This window comes from Salvelinus fontinalis, chromosome 1 (assembly GCF_029448725.1).
Source record: "Salvelinus fontinalis isolate EN_2023a chromosome 1, ASM2944872v1, whole genome shotgun sequence".
In the NCBI taxonomy this organism is placed as follows: Eukaryota; Metazoa; Chordata; class Actinopteri; order Salmoniformes; family Salmonidae; genus Salvelinus; species Salvelinus fontinalis.
The window spans coordinates 17,613,138-17,625,068 of record NC_074665.1 but is presented as its reverse complement, the minus strand read 5'-3'; the positions used below and the strand labels follow the sequence as shown (position 1 = coordinate 17,625,068).

General features: G+C 46.2%; 1 protein-coding gene across 1 annotated transcript in view; it reads left to right on the top strand.

Moving 5' to 3' along the window:
* The first annotated feature begins 329 nt into the window (after positions 1-329).
* The window catches only part of LOC129825963 (neurexin-1a-like), a 100,613-nt gene continuing 89,011 nt past the window's right edge, over positions 330-11,931 (top strand). Inside the window, exon 1 of the mRNA XM_055886525.1 lies at positions 330-406. The gene's annotated coding sequence lies outside the window, so the exon portion shown is untranslated. The remainder of the gene's footprint in view (positions 407-11,931) is intronic.

The following is an 11,931-nucleotide window of genomic DNA, read 5'->3' as shown; positions in this document are numbered from 1 at the left end:
GCAATTATATCTACTTCTGGCAACAGCTTCAGCGCAGTGGCTTTTCCATCACTGTCGAAAAGATTGCCTATGATCGTCAACTTTCTAGGCTCGTCACTAGTTAACACGGCCACAAAGTCATAAACCCCGCCTACTTCTACAATTGATCTTCTTAAAATCTGATTTTAAACATAATCTTAACCGTAACCACACGGATAACCTTATGATTGAACCTAACCTTAAATTAAGACCAAAAAGTAGATTATTGTTTTCATACATTTTTATAATATCGCCAATTTTTACTTTGTGGCTGTGCTATCTAGTGGAAACACTTTCTAGGCGTGAGTAATTTTGACAGTATTGCAACACAAGATTATCAACCGTTAAATCGAGAATAATATGCCTACCGATGATGCCTGCATTATAGGTAAGTAAGCGAAACGTAAAACCATGATTCGATTTAATTTAAAGCTGCACATTTTTCCTTTTTATACGACTGACCAAATTCACATAGAAATGTTTTATAGATCTGTCATTCTCATTGAAAGCAAGCCTAAGAAGCTGTATATCTGTTCTATGTACGTTGTTTCTATGCTTCCCGTTCTTAAATTTCGTTTTTGCGTCTTTTACTTTTGCATCTATTACAGCTGAAAAAACTATATTTTTGGTTACGGATTTTTTTTTATTTTTACAGGTTTGGATGGTACAATGATTCTCTAAACATGTATTTGTTTTGTCACGTAAACTAAAATTAGGCGAACTATTCGAATTTTTGCAACCAGGGAATGGAGGAGCGATTTCTGCGTATTGCATCTTTCATGTTTTCTATTTGCAGAAGGTCTCAATTAGCCCCAGCCGTTGATCATGACTCTCAGTTCCATTACACATAAAAGTCATTAGACGAAGGCAAGTAGCAAAAACATGCGACTATATGCTAAATAGCCATGTTCATAACTGCTGCCATGCTCTAGTGTATTCGCACACGTATCAAGTATGAATGAACCCATTCATCACAATACACACCTTTATTAGGGTTCCCACACGGCCATATTCCCATGTTACAGTGCTTGTTTACAGAAAGCATACGGAAGACAGAGTGGACTACCTGTGCTAATTACACCTGTGTGTAAACGGAAGACAGGCCACAAACGTGTTGCCACTGAAAAATACTGTAGGCTGCAACTTTGTTAAAATTGGTTAGATCAGTGTACAGTAAGTGTGTATTCTCCATTTGTGAAATTATTTTGATGTGATATAAAAGTAGAGGGATTTATGTTTCTAGAACCATACCGCAATTGAGAATCGATTCACGTTGAGATGGGAGTATTTGGCAGTTTTGTCTTCAGAGCCAATTTGCCCTTTAAACAGAGCATGTAAGGTCCTTGGACTAAGGAGTAATACTGGGCCATATTAGCCCGTCAATGTGCACAAAGCAATTTCATTTATCTTATGATTATGTCATTTTGAAACACTAATATGGAGTCCTCCAACATCATCCCTTGTTTTCTTTCCAGTGCTCTGATGTCTCATCATCTACATAAGACTCAATAACAAATCACACTGTAGTGGGAATTGGGCCTTATCTGTTTGAAAATCACGTAATCATAATTGTGCCTTATCTTGTAAACATGGTTGGATGTATGAACAAGTTAATTACATTTGAAGAGGTCCACTCAATCAGCATCACTTTGTGCACAATTACAGTGATTTCGGAAAGTATTTAGACCCCTTGATTTTCCCACATCCCATGTTACAGCAGTATTCTAAAATGTATTATTATAATTTTTTAACTCAGCAATCTCCACACAATACACCATAATGAGAAAAAAACAGAAATACCTTATTTACATAAGTATTCAGACCCTTTGCTATGAGTCTCAAAATAAATTGAACTCAGGTGCATCCTGTTTCCATTAATCATCCTTGAGATGTTTCTACAACTTGATTGGAGTTCACCTGTGGTAAATTCAATTGATTGGACATGATTTGGAAAGGCACACACCTGTATATTTAAGGTCCTACAGTTGACAGTGCATGTCAGAGCAAAAACAAAGCCATGAGGTCAAAAGAATTGTCCATAGAGCTATGAGACAGGATTGTGTCGAGGTACAGATCTGAGGAAGGGTAACTTCTGCAGCATTTGAAGGTCCCCAAGGACACAGTGGCCTCCATCATTCTTAAATTGAAGTATTTTGGAACCACCAAGACTCTTCCTAGAGCTGGCTGCCTGGCCAAACAGCAATTGGGGGAGAAGGGCCTTTGTCAGGCAGGTGACCAAGAACACAATGGTCACTCTGACAGAGCTCCAGAGTTCCTCTGTGGTGAGGGAGAACCTTCCAGAAGGACAACCATCTCTGCAGCCCTCCACCAATCAGGCCTTTATGGTGGAGTGGCCATACGGAAGCCACTCCTCAATAAAAGGCACATGACAGCCCGCTTTGAGTTTGCCAAAAGGCACCTTAAGACTCTCAGACCATGAGAAACACGATTCTCTGGTCTGATGAAACCAAGATTGAAGGCCTGAATGCCAAGCGTCACATCTGGAGGAAACCAGGCACCATCCCTACGGTGAAGCATGGTGGTAGCAGAATCATGCTGTAGGGATGTTTTGAGACTGGTAGACTAGTCAGGATCGAGCGAAAGATGAACAGGGCAAAGTACAGATAGATCCTTGATGAAAACCTGCTCCAGAGCGCTCAGAACCTCAGACTGGGGCGAAGGTTCACTTTCCAACAGAACAATGACCCTAATCACACAGCCAAGACAACGCAGGAGTGGCTTCAGGACAAGTCTCTGATTGTCCTTGAGTGGCCCAGCCAGAGCCCGAACTTGAACCCAATCGAACATCTCTAGAGAAACCTGAAAATAGCTGTGCAGCAACGCTCCCTATCCAACCTGACAGAGCTTGAGAGGATCTGCAGAGAAGAATAAGGAGAAACTCCCCAAATACAGGTGTGCCAAGCTTGTAGCGTCATACCCAAGAAGACTCGAGGCTGTAATTGTGGCCAAAGGTGCTTCAACAAAGTACTGAGTAAATGGTCTGAATACTTATGTAAATTTGATATTTCATTTTTGTTTTTATAAAAACCTGTTTTTTCTTTGTCATTATGGGGTATTGTGATGTCCTTACGGGGTATTGTGTGTAGATTGATGAGGGGGAAAAACTATTATATACCGTACCAGTCAAAAGTTGTGATACTTCAGTTTTAAAAATATATATATTTACAAGCATTTCTAAAAACCTGTTTTTGCTTTGTCATTATGGAGTGTTGTGTGTAGATTGATGAGGGGGGGAAAACTATTTAATTAATTTTAGAATCAGGCTGTAACGTAACAAAATGTGGAAAAAGTCAAGGGGTCTAAATACTTTCCAAATGCACTGTATACTGTTTAAAGGACCACCCATAATGCATTTTGTTATTATTATTTTTAAATTATTTTACCTTTATTTAACTAGGCAAGTCAGTAAAGAATTTGTTCTTATTTACAATAACGGCCTACTCCGGCCAAACCCTAACCTGGACGAAACTGGGCCAATTGTGCGCCGCCCTATGGGACTCCCAATCACGGCCAGTTGTGATACAGCCTGGAATCAAGCCTGCCTTATACGGCTGCGCCACTTGGTAGCCCCATTTAATATGAATTTAATATAATCATAACATTTAGATGATGTAAGGATTTAAATCAAGTAGTCTAAACAATCCCATCCGGGAACAACACCAAATGTACTGAACAAAAACATAAACGCAACATGCAACAATTTCAAAGATTTTACTTAGTTACAGAATTTAAGAGAAATAATATTTTTGTGTGTATGGAACATTTCTGGCAACTTTTATTTCATCTCATGAAACATGGGACCAACAATTTACATGTTGTGTTCATATTTTTGTTCAGTATAGATTCCCCTAAAACATGAATATAGCATGTAAAGAGCAATGGGATGTCTGTTCCACCAGATGGCAGAGCAGACCTGGGCCCATATCCATGTAGCATCTCAGAAAAAGTCCTAGGAATCCTGAGAAACACTGGTAAAAGACAACAACAAAAAACTCCCAGCTCAGAGTAGGTTTTAGAATGATGTTAATTAAGACACTGCTCAGACAAACTCTGAGCCAGGAGTAAAATCAATTAATGAAAGTTTCTCAGCTGGTAATCACGACAGTTTGAGGTACCGCATGGACATTGTTGCAAATGATGGGGAATAACCAATCGCAATGAGGCATAGTCAGCTATGAACACTATAGCCTGTAGCAGGCAACCACGGTGAATGTGACTGTACATCAAGTGTTGCAATAGTAAAACGATTTATATAATGTTGCCTGACAGGTTCACTTTTCTTAATTATCTCCTAATATGGTGGCATGCATAACTTTTTTTTAACCAATTTTGATGGTTGTTAAAAGCAGAATTTTGACAATATTACCATTATCAACACACAGTCGGCATCAAGTCACTTGCTGATAATGTTTCAAACGACGTTGCATACAGTGTTTGAAAGGTCTATCTTTTTCATCAAACACAGTCAAAAGCCCAAGATGTCTAAATTTGCCCAATTTATATTTATTTAATTTTTATTTATAGGCATTCCCAATTTAGGCATTTTTTTATTGTTTTATTTAAGCAATTAACGATATTGCTCTCCAAATTCATAACTTGAAATAACATAGGTAATTAAATAATCGAAAGAAAAACATTTAATTATCTTATTTGTTATAAGTATTTAGGAATATCATGTGAATATTATGGAACCCCTACCTGTCCCAGACCTGCTGCTTTCAACTCTTAATGATCGGCTATGAAAAGCCAACTGACATTTATTCCTGATTATTATTTGACCATGCTTGTCACTTATGAACATTTTGAACATCTTGGCCATGTTCTGTTATAATCTCCACCCGGCACAGCCAGAAGAGGACTGGCCACCCCTCATAGCCTGGTTCCTCGCTAGGTTTCTTCCTAGGTTTTGGCCTTTCTAGGGAGTTTTTCCTAGCCACCGTGCTTCTACACCTGCATTGCTTTCTGTTTGGGGTTTTAGGCTGGGTTTCTGTACAGCACTTCGAGATATTAGCTGATGTACGAAGGGCTATATAAAATAAACTTGATTTGATTTGAATAGGCCTCGTGAAATCATTGTCAATGGCACAAGAGTTACTGTGATTATTTATGGATTAATGATATAGAAATATCAAAACATTATTTTAACAACTCCAAAGCAATTGCATGTGGCGCAGGAACCATTGACTCACTGCATTTTTCTGTTATCAAGATGCCTGCTGGTAGCTCTTTAAAGGGTTAGGACAGCTCATGAGGTCTCCTAAATATTTGTCGACTATGACTAAAGAGGCTTCATGCATAGCTTTTATTTTTACCCTGAAGAGTAGGAGTAAAACGTCTCTATTCTCAGCACTTATGACCAATTTTCTACTCTGAAACGCTTTGTGGATACAGGCCCTGGGCAATCTCTATCAATATGGAAAAAGTGCTGCATCAATCTCCCAGCCACCCATCTCTTTCTTCCTCTACTTCTCTCCCTTTTCTCTCTCCCGTTTCCCCTCCTTCTCTCCTCTCTCTTCCCCTCCCTCGTGTTCATCGTTTTGTGTCAACGGTGCAATTTGAATGAAGGTATGTGAAGGTTATGTGTGTGTGTGTGTGTGTGTGTGTGTGTGTGTGTGTGTGTGTGTTTCATCACAATTATGTGTGCCTGTCATCCTGCTCTTTTAGATCAAAGGACCACAGTTACCTAGCAACCTGGCGATGGGACGAGAAAGAGTAACATAGATTAGAGACAGATGGAGAGAGGAGGAGGGACTCAGAGGTAGGCAGCGAGACTATCACAATGGTCTCTGGGAGAGAAGAAAGAAGGCTGAGTGTCACTAGTTACCACAGCCACAAAGTCATAAACCCAGCCAATTTCCAAATATGGATAGCTGCAGGCCAATATGGCGATCGGAGTATGGGCGAGTGGCTGCGTCGAAAGGAGTGGGTGTATGAAAGCGAATCAGCTAATTGGGCAGATTTGTTGGCACTCAAGACCTCTTTTGCGTGGCTGATTGGGCTGCATGACGAGTCAATAAGCAGTGACCAGTGCACTGGTGTTGTATGGACATGCGTGCTGACCTAATCGTGATGCCCAGTGGGAAGCTTCCTATTGGGTATCATAGTCGTGTCACCGTAATCAAATGCGGCCAATTTTTTCCCTTCCCATGATTTTATTTCAAATAGGATAGCGGTCTACACAAAAAATAACTACTATTGATAACCATGTAGATGTCACCTTTATACATGCACATACAGTCTACTCAATGGGGAGGGCAGGAATGGCAACAGCACCAGGACACAGTGGCCTTAGCTCCTGCTTGACAAGCACTACTGTCCAGCAACGCCATGGGAAGTAGCTACCTTGTGTCAGGGTGACAGTCACAGTAAGCACACGTATACGACGCATGAAGAAACAGTACACGCATCATCAGTACTTTAAATAAAAAAATAAAACATGTTATCGTCAATTTTATAACTGAAAATGTACAATTATTAGTGAAAAAACTAACAGTGAAATACGACTCATCCTCTGGCTTAAAAACAGAAGTCCGAAGTCTTACGGTATGGTAGCTCAATGTAGGATAGATGCATGGTAAGAAATAGAGGGAAAAGCACAGCTCAGTCGAAACTGTCTACCCTATAGCAGAGGACATAGCCTATAGCAGAGGACATAGCCTATAGCAGAGGACATAGCCTATAGCAGAAGACATAGCCTATAGCAGAGGACATAGCCTATAGCAGAGGACATACCCTATAGCAGAGGACATAGCCTATAGCAGAGGACATACCCTATGGCAGAGGACATAGCCTATGGCAGAAGACATAGCCTATGGCAGAAGACATAGCCTATGGCAGAAGACATAGCCTATGGCAGAAGACATAGCCTATGGCAGAGGACATACCCTATAGCAGAGGACATACCCTATAGCAGAGGACATACCCTATAGCAGAGGACATACCCTATAGCAGAGGACATTCGACACACCTCACTCCTTTCCACACACCCACTACTTTCCTTTCGACACACCCATCTTCTTTCTACACACCCATCTCCTTTCAACACGCCCACTACTTTCCTTTCGACACACCCATCACCTTTCAACACGCCCACTACTTTCCTTTCGACACACCCATCTCCTTTCAACACGCCCACTACTTTCCTTTCGACACACCCATCTCCTTTCAACACGCCCACTACTTTCCTTTTGACACACCCCTCTCCTTTCAACACGCCCACCACTTTCCTTTTGACACACCCCTCTCCTTTCAACATGCCCACTACTTTCCTTTTGACACACCCTCTCATTTCCACATGCCCACTACTTTCCTTTTGACACACCCTCTCATTTCCACACACCCACTACTTTCCTTTTGACACACCCCTCCCCTTTCCACACGACCACGACCTATCCTTTTGACACACCCTCTGCTTTCCATACGCCCACTACTTTCCTTTCGACACACCCTCTCATATTGGGATGCAGCTACCCCCTTCTCCCTATTTCTACAATTTCTCTTCTTAAAATGTGATTGTAAACCTAACCTTAACCACACTGCTAACCGTATGGCTATTCTAGGCTCCCGAGTGGCGCAGCGGTCTAAGGCACTGCATCTCAGTGCAAGAGGCATCACTACAGTCCCTGGTTTAAATCCAGGCTGTATCACATCCGGCCATGATTGGGAGTCCCTTAGGGCGGCGCACAATTGGCCCAGCGTTGTCTAGGTTTGGCCGGGGTAGGCCATCATTGTAAGTAAGAATTTGTTCTTCACTGACTTGCCTAGTTAAATAAAGGTTAAATAATAAAATATAAAATAAAATGATGCCTAACCATAACCTTAAATTAAGACCAAAAAAAGCACATTTTTGTTTTCATGAATTTCTGATGCTAAGTGTCAATTCTCCCTCCAACATCAAGTTTAACAGCCTCTGTCCCCTAGTTTTATTGTAACACTAGATACCACACACACACACTCACTCTCTCTCTCACTCTCTCTCTCTCACTCTCACCCTCACCCTCACCCTCACCCCTCACTCTCACTCTCACTCTCACTCTCACTCTCACTCTCACTCTCACACTGTCACGACTTCCGCCGAAGTCGGTCCCTCTCCTAGTTTGGGCGGCGTTCGGCGGTCGACGTCACCGGCCTTCTAGCCATCGCCGATCCACCTTTCATTTTTCATTGGATTTGTCTTGTCTTCCCTCACAACTGGTTTCAATTCCATCAATTACATGTTGTGTATTTAACCCTCTGTTCCCCCCATGTCCTTGTTCGGAATTGTTTCTTGTCGTGCTTGTGTACGTTATGCTGGTGGTTACCGGGTTTAGTTTGACCCATTCATTGATTGTTCTGTTTACGGTGGTTTTTATGTTTATTAAACGACACCGTTGTCAATCAGTTCTCGCTCTCCTGCGCCTGACTTCTCTGTTACACCCCATTACAGAATTCCTGACTAACTTATGGAGTCAGCAGGAGCAGGTACCCCGGGTATAGGGGTGGAGGAGCGCGTCCGGGAGCACGCAGCAATGCTCCACCATCTTGGCACCACCATGGACCGCGTTGTCCAGACAATAGACCGCTGGGAGAGACGGGGAGTTCTCCCATCGCCTCCACCAGCACAACCGGGGTCTCCACTACGCGCCCCTTCTCCTGGTCCCAGTGGGATTCGCCTCTCCCTGCCCCAGGAATACGATGGGACGACTGCGAACTGCCAGGGGTTCCTATTACAACTGGACTTATACCTGGCAACCGTCCACCCGGCTGCTTCGGGCCGTGAGAGGGTGACCGCCCTTGTCTCGTGCCTCACCGGGAAAGCCCTGGAGTGGGCCAACGCCGTGTGGAGAGAGGGAGATGTGGCATTGGACCAATTTGAGGAGTTCACCAGTCTTCGACCACCCGCCCGAGGGTAGAGCGGCGGGTGAGCGCCTCTTCCATCTGAGGCAGGGGACGAGGAGCGCACAGGAGTTCACCTTGGAGTTTCGGACCCTGGCTGCCAGCGCAGGATGGAACGACAGGGCCCTGATCGACCATTATCGCTGCAGTCTGCGCGAGGACGTCCGTTGGGAGTTGTCCTGCAGAGACACCACCCTCACGTTCGACCAGCTGGTGGATCTGTCCATCCGGCTGGACAACCTGCTGGCTACCCACGGACGTTCAGATCGGGGTCTGTTGGTTCCATCCCCACGCACCCCCTCTCCGATATCCATGGAGCTGGGAGGGGCGGTGCGCAGGGAGACGGGGGGGGGGGGGGTTCCAGCTCGTGCACCATCTGTGGCCGCAGAGGTCACACTGCCAGTCGGTGTCGGGTTTGTTCCTCTAGGTATCGAGGCAGCAGGCAGGGCGCGCTGGTGTCACCCCAGGTGAGCCGGCACCATTCTCACCCAGAGCCCTCTGTTGCACATATGTTTGTATATGTCACTTTCCCTGAGTTTTCCCCGCATTCCCAGCATAAGGCGCTCGTCGATTCAGGTGCGACTGAGAATTTTATTGATAGAGCGTTCGCCCATAGTTTAGGGATCCCCATTGTTCCCGTGGCTGTGCCCTTTCCCGTTCACGCCTTAGATAGTCGACCATTAGGGTCAGGGTTGATTAGAGAGGTCATCACTCCTCTGGGCATGGTGACGCAAGGGGGTCACAAGGACAGAATTAGTCTCTTCCTTATTGACTCTCCTGGGTTTCCTGTGGTGCTAGGCCTACCCTGGTTAGCTTGTCATAACCCCACTGTTTCTTGGCCACAGAGGGCTCTCACGGGGTGGTCGCGAGAGTGCTCGGGGAGGTGTTTAGGGGGTTCTGTTTGTGCTACTACGGTGGAGAGTCCAGACCACTCTCGACCAGGTCTCCACCATGCGCATTCCCCCTGAATATTCTGATTTGGCTCTCGCCTTCTCCAAAAATAAGGCGACTCAATTACCACCCCATCGACGGGGCGATTGTGCAATAAATCTCCTGGTAGACGCTGCACTTCCCAGGAGTCACGTGTATCCCCTCTCACAGGTGGAGACGGAGGCTATGGAAACATATGTCTCTGAATCCCTGCGTCAGGGGTACATTCGGTCCTCCACTTCACCCACCTCCTCAAGTTTATTTTTTTTTAAGAAAAAGGAGGGAGGTCTGCACCCGTGTATTGACTATCGGGGTCTGAACCAGATCACTGTGAGGTATAGTTACCCGCTACCGCTCATAGCCACAGCGATTGAGTCAATGCACCAAACTAGATCTCAGGAGCGCTTACAACCTGGTGTGTTTCCGGGAGAGAGACGAGTGGAAGACGGCTTTCAGTACCACCTCAGGGCACTATGAGTATCTCGTCATGCCGTACGGGTTGATGAATGCACCACCAGTCTTCCAAGCCTCTGTAGACAAGATTTTCAGGGACCTGCACGGGCAGGGTGTAGTGGTGTATATTGATGACATTCTGATATACTCCGCTACACGTGCCGAGCATGTGTCCCTGATGCGCAGGGTGCTTGGTCGCCTGTTGGAGCATGACCTGTACGTCAACGCTGAGAAATGCCTGATCTTCCAGCAGTCCGTCTCCTTCCTAGGGTATCGCATTTCCACCTCAGGGGTGGAGATGGAGAGTGACCGCATTTCAGCCGTGCGTAATTGCCCGACTCCCACCACGGTAAAGGAGGAGCAGCGGTTCTTAGGGTTTGCCAACTACTACCGGAGGTTTATCCAGGGTTTTGGTCAGGTAGCGGCTCCCATTACCTCACTGCTGAAGGGGGGCCCGGTACGCTTGCAGTGGTCAGCTGAGGCGGACAGGGCTTTTAGTCACCTGAGGGCTCTGTTTACCTCGGCTCCCGTGCTGGCCCATCCGGATCCCTCTTTGGCGTTCATAGTGGAGGTGGATGCATCTGAGGCTGGGATAGGAGCTGTTCTCTCTCAGCGCTCGGGTACGCCACCTAAGCTCCGCCCATGTGCCTTCTTCTCGAAGAAGCTCAGCCCGGCGGAGCAAAACTATGACGTGGGGGACCGGGAGCTGTTGGCTGTCATCAAGGCCTTGAAGGCGTGGAGACATTGGCTTGAGGGGGCTAGACACTCTTTTCTCATCTGGACTGACCACCGTAATCTGGAGTACATCCGGGTGGCGAGGAGACTGAACCCTCGCCAGGCAAGGTGGGCCATGTTTTCACCCGTTTTGTGTTTACCCTTTCCTACAGACCAGGCTCCCAGAACGTGAAGGCAGACGCATTGTCCCGGCTGTATGACACAGAGGAGCGGCCCATGGATCCCACTCCCATACTCCCCGCCTCCTGTCTGGTGGCGCCGGTAGTGTGGGAGCTGGACACGGACATGCAGAGCCCGCTCCCGTCCAGAGCCCGCTCCCGTCCAGAGCCCGCTCCGGTCCATTTTCTGACCGATCTTCCACTCTCACAGGGTAACACCGCGATCCTGGTCATTGTGGATCGTTTCTCTAAGTCCTGTCGTCTCCTCCCTCTGCCCGGTCTCCCTACGGCCCTACAGACTGCGGAGGCCTTGTTTACGCACGTCTTCCGGCACAACGGGGTGCCTGAGGATATAGTGTCTGATCGAGGTCCCCAGTTCACGTCTAGGGTCTGGAAGGCGTTCAAGGAACGTCTGGGGGTCTCGATCAGCCTTACTTCAGGGTTTCACCCCGTAAATAATGGGCAGGTGGAGAGAGTAAACCAGGATGTGGGCAGGTTTCTGCGGTCCTATTGCCAGGACCGGCCGGGGGAGTGGGCGGCGTTCGTGCCCTGGGCCGAGATGGCACAGAACTCGCTTCGCCACTCCTCCACTAACCTCTCCCCCTTTCAGTGCGTACTGAGGTACCAGCCGGTTCTGGCGCCTTGGCATCAGAGTCTGACCGAGGTTCCTGCGGTGGACGACTGGTTCAGGCGTGTGGAGGAGACATGGGAAGCTGTCCGTGTTCACCTTCAGCAGGCCGTG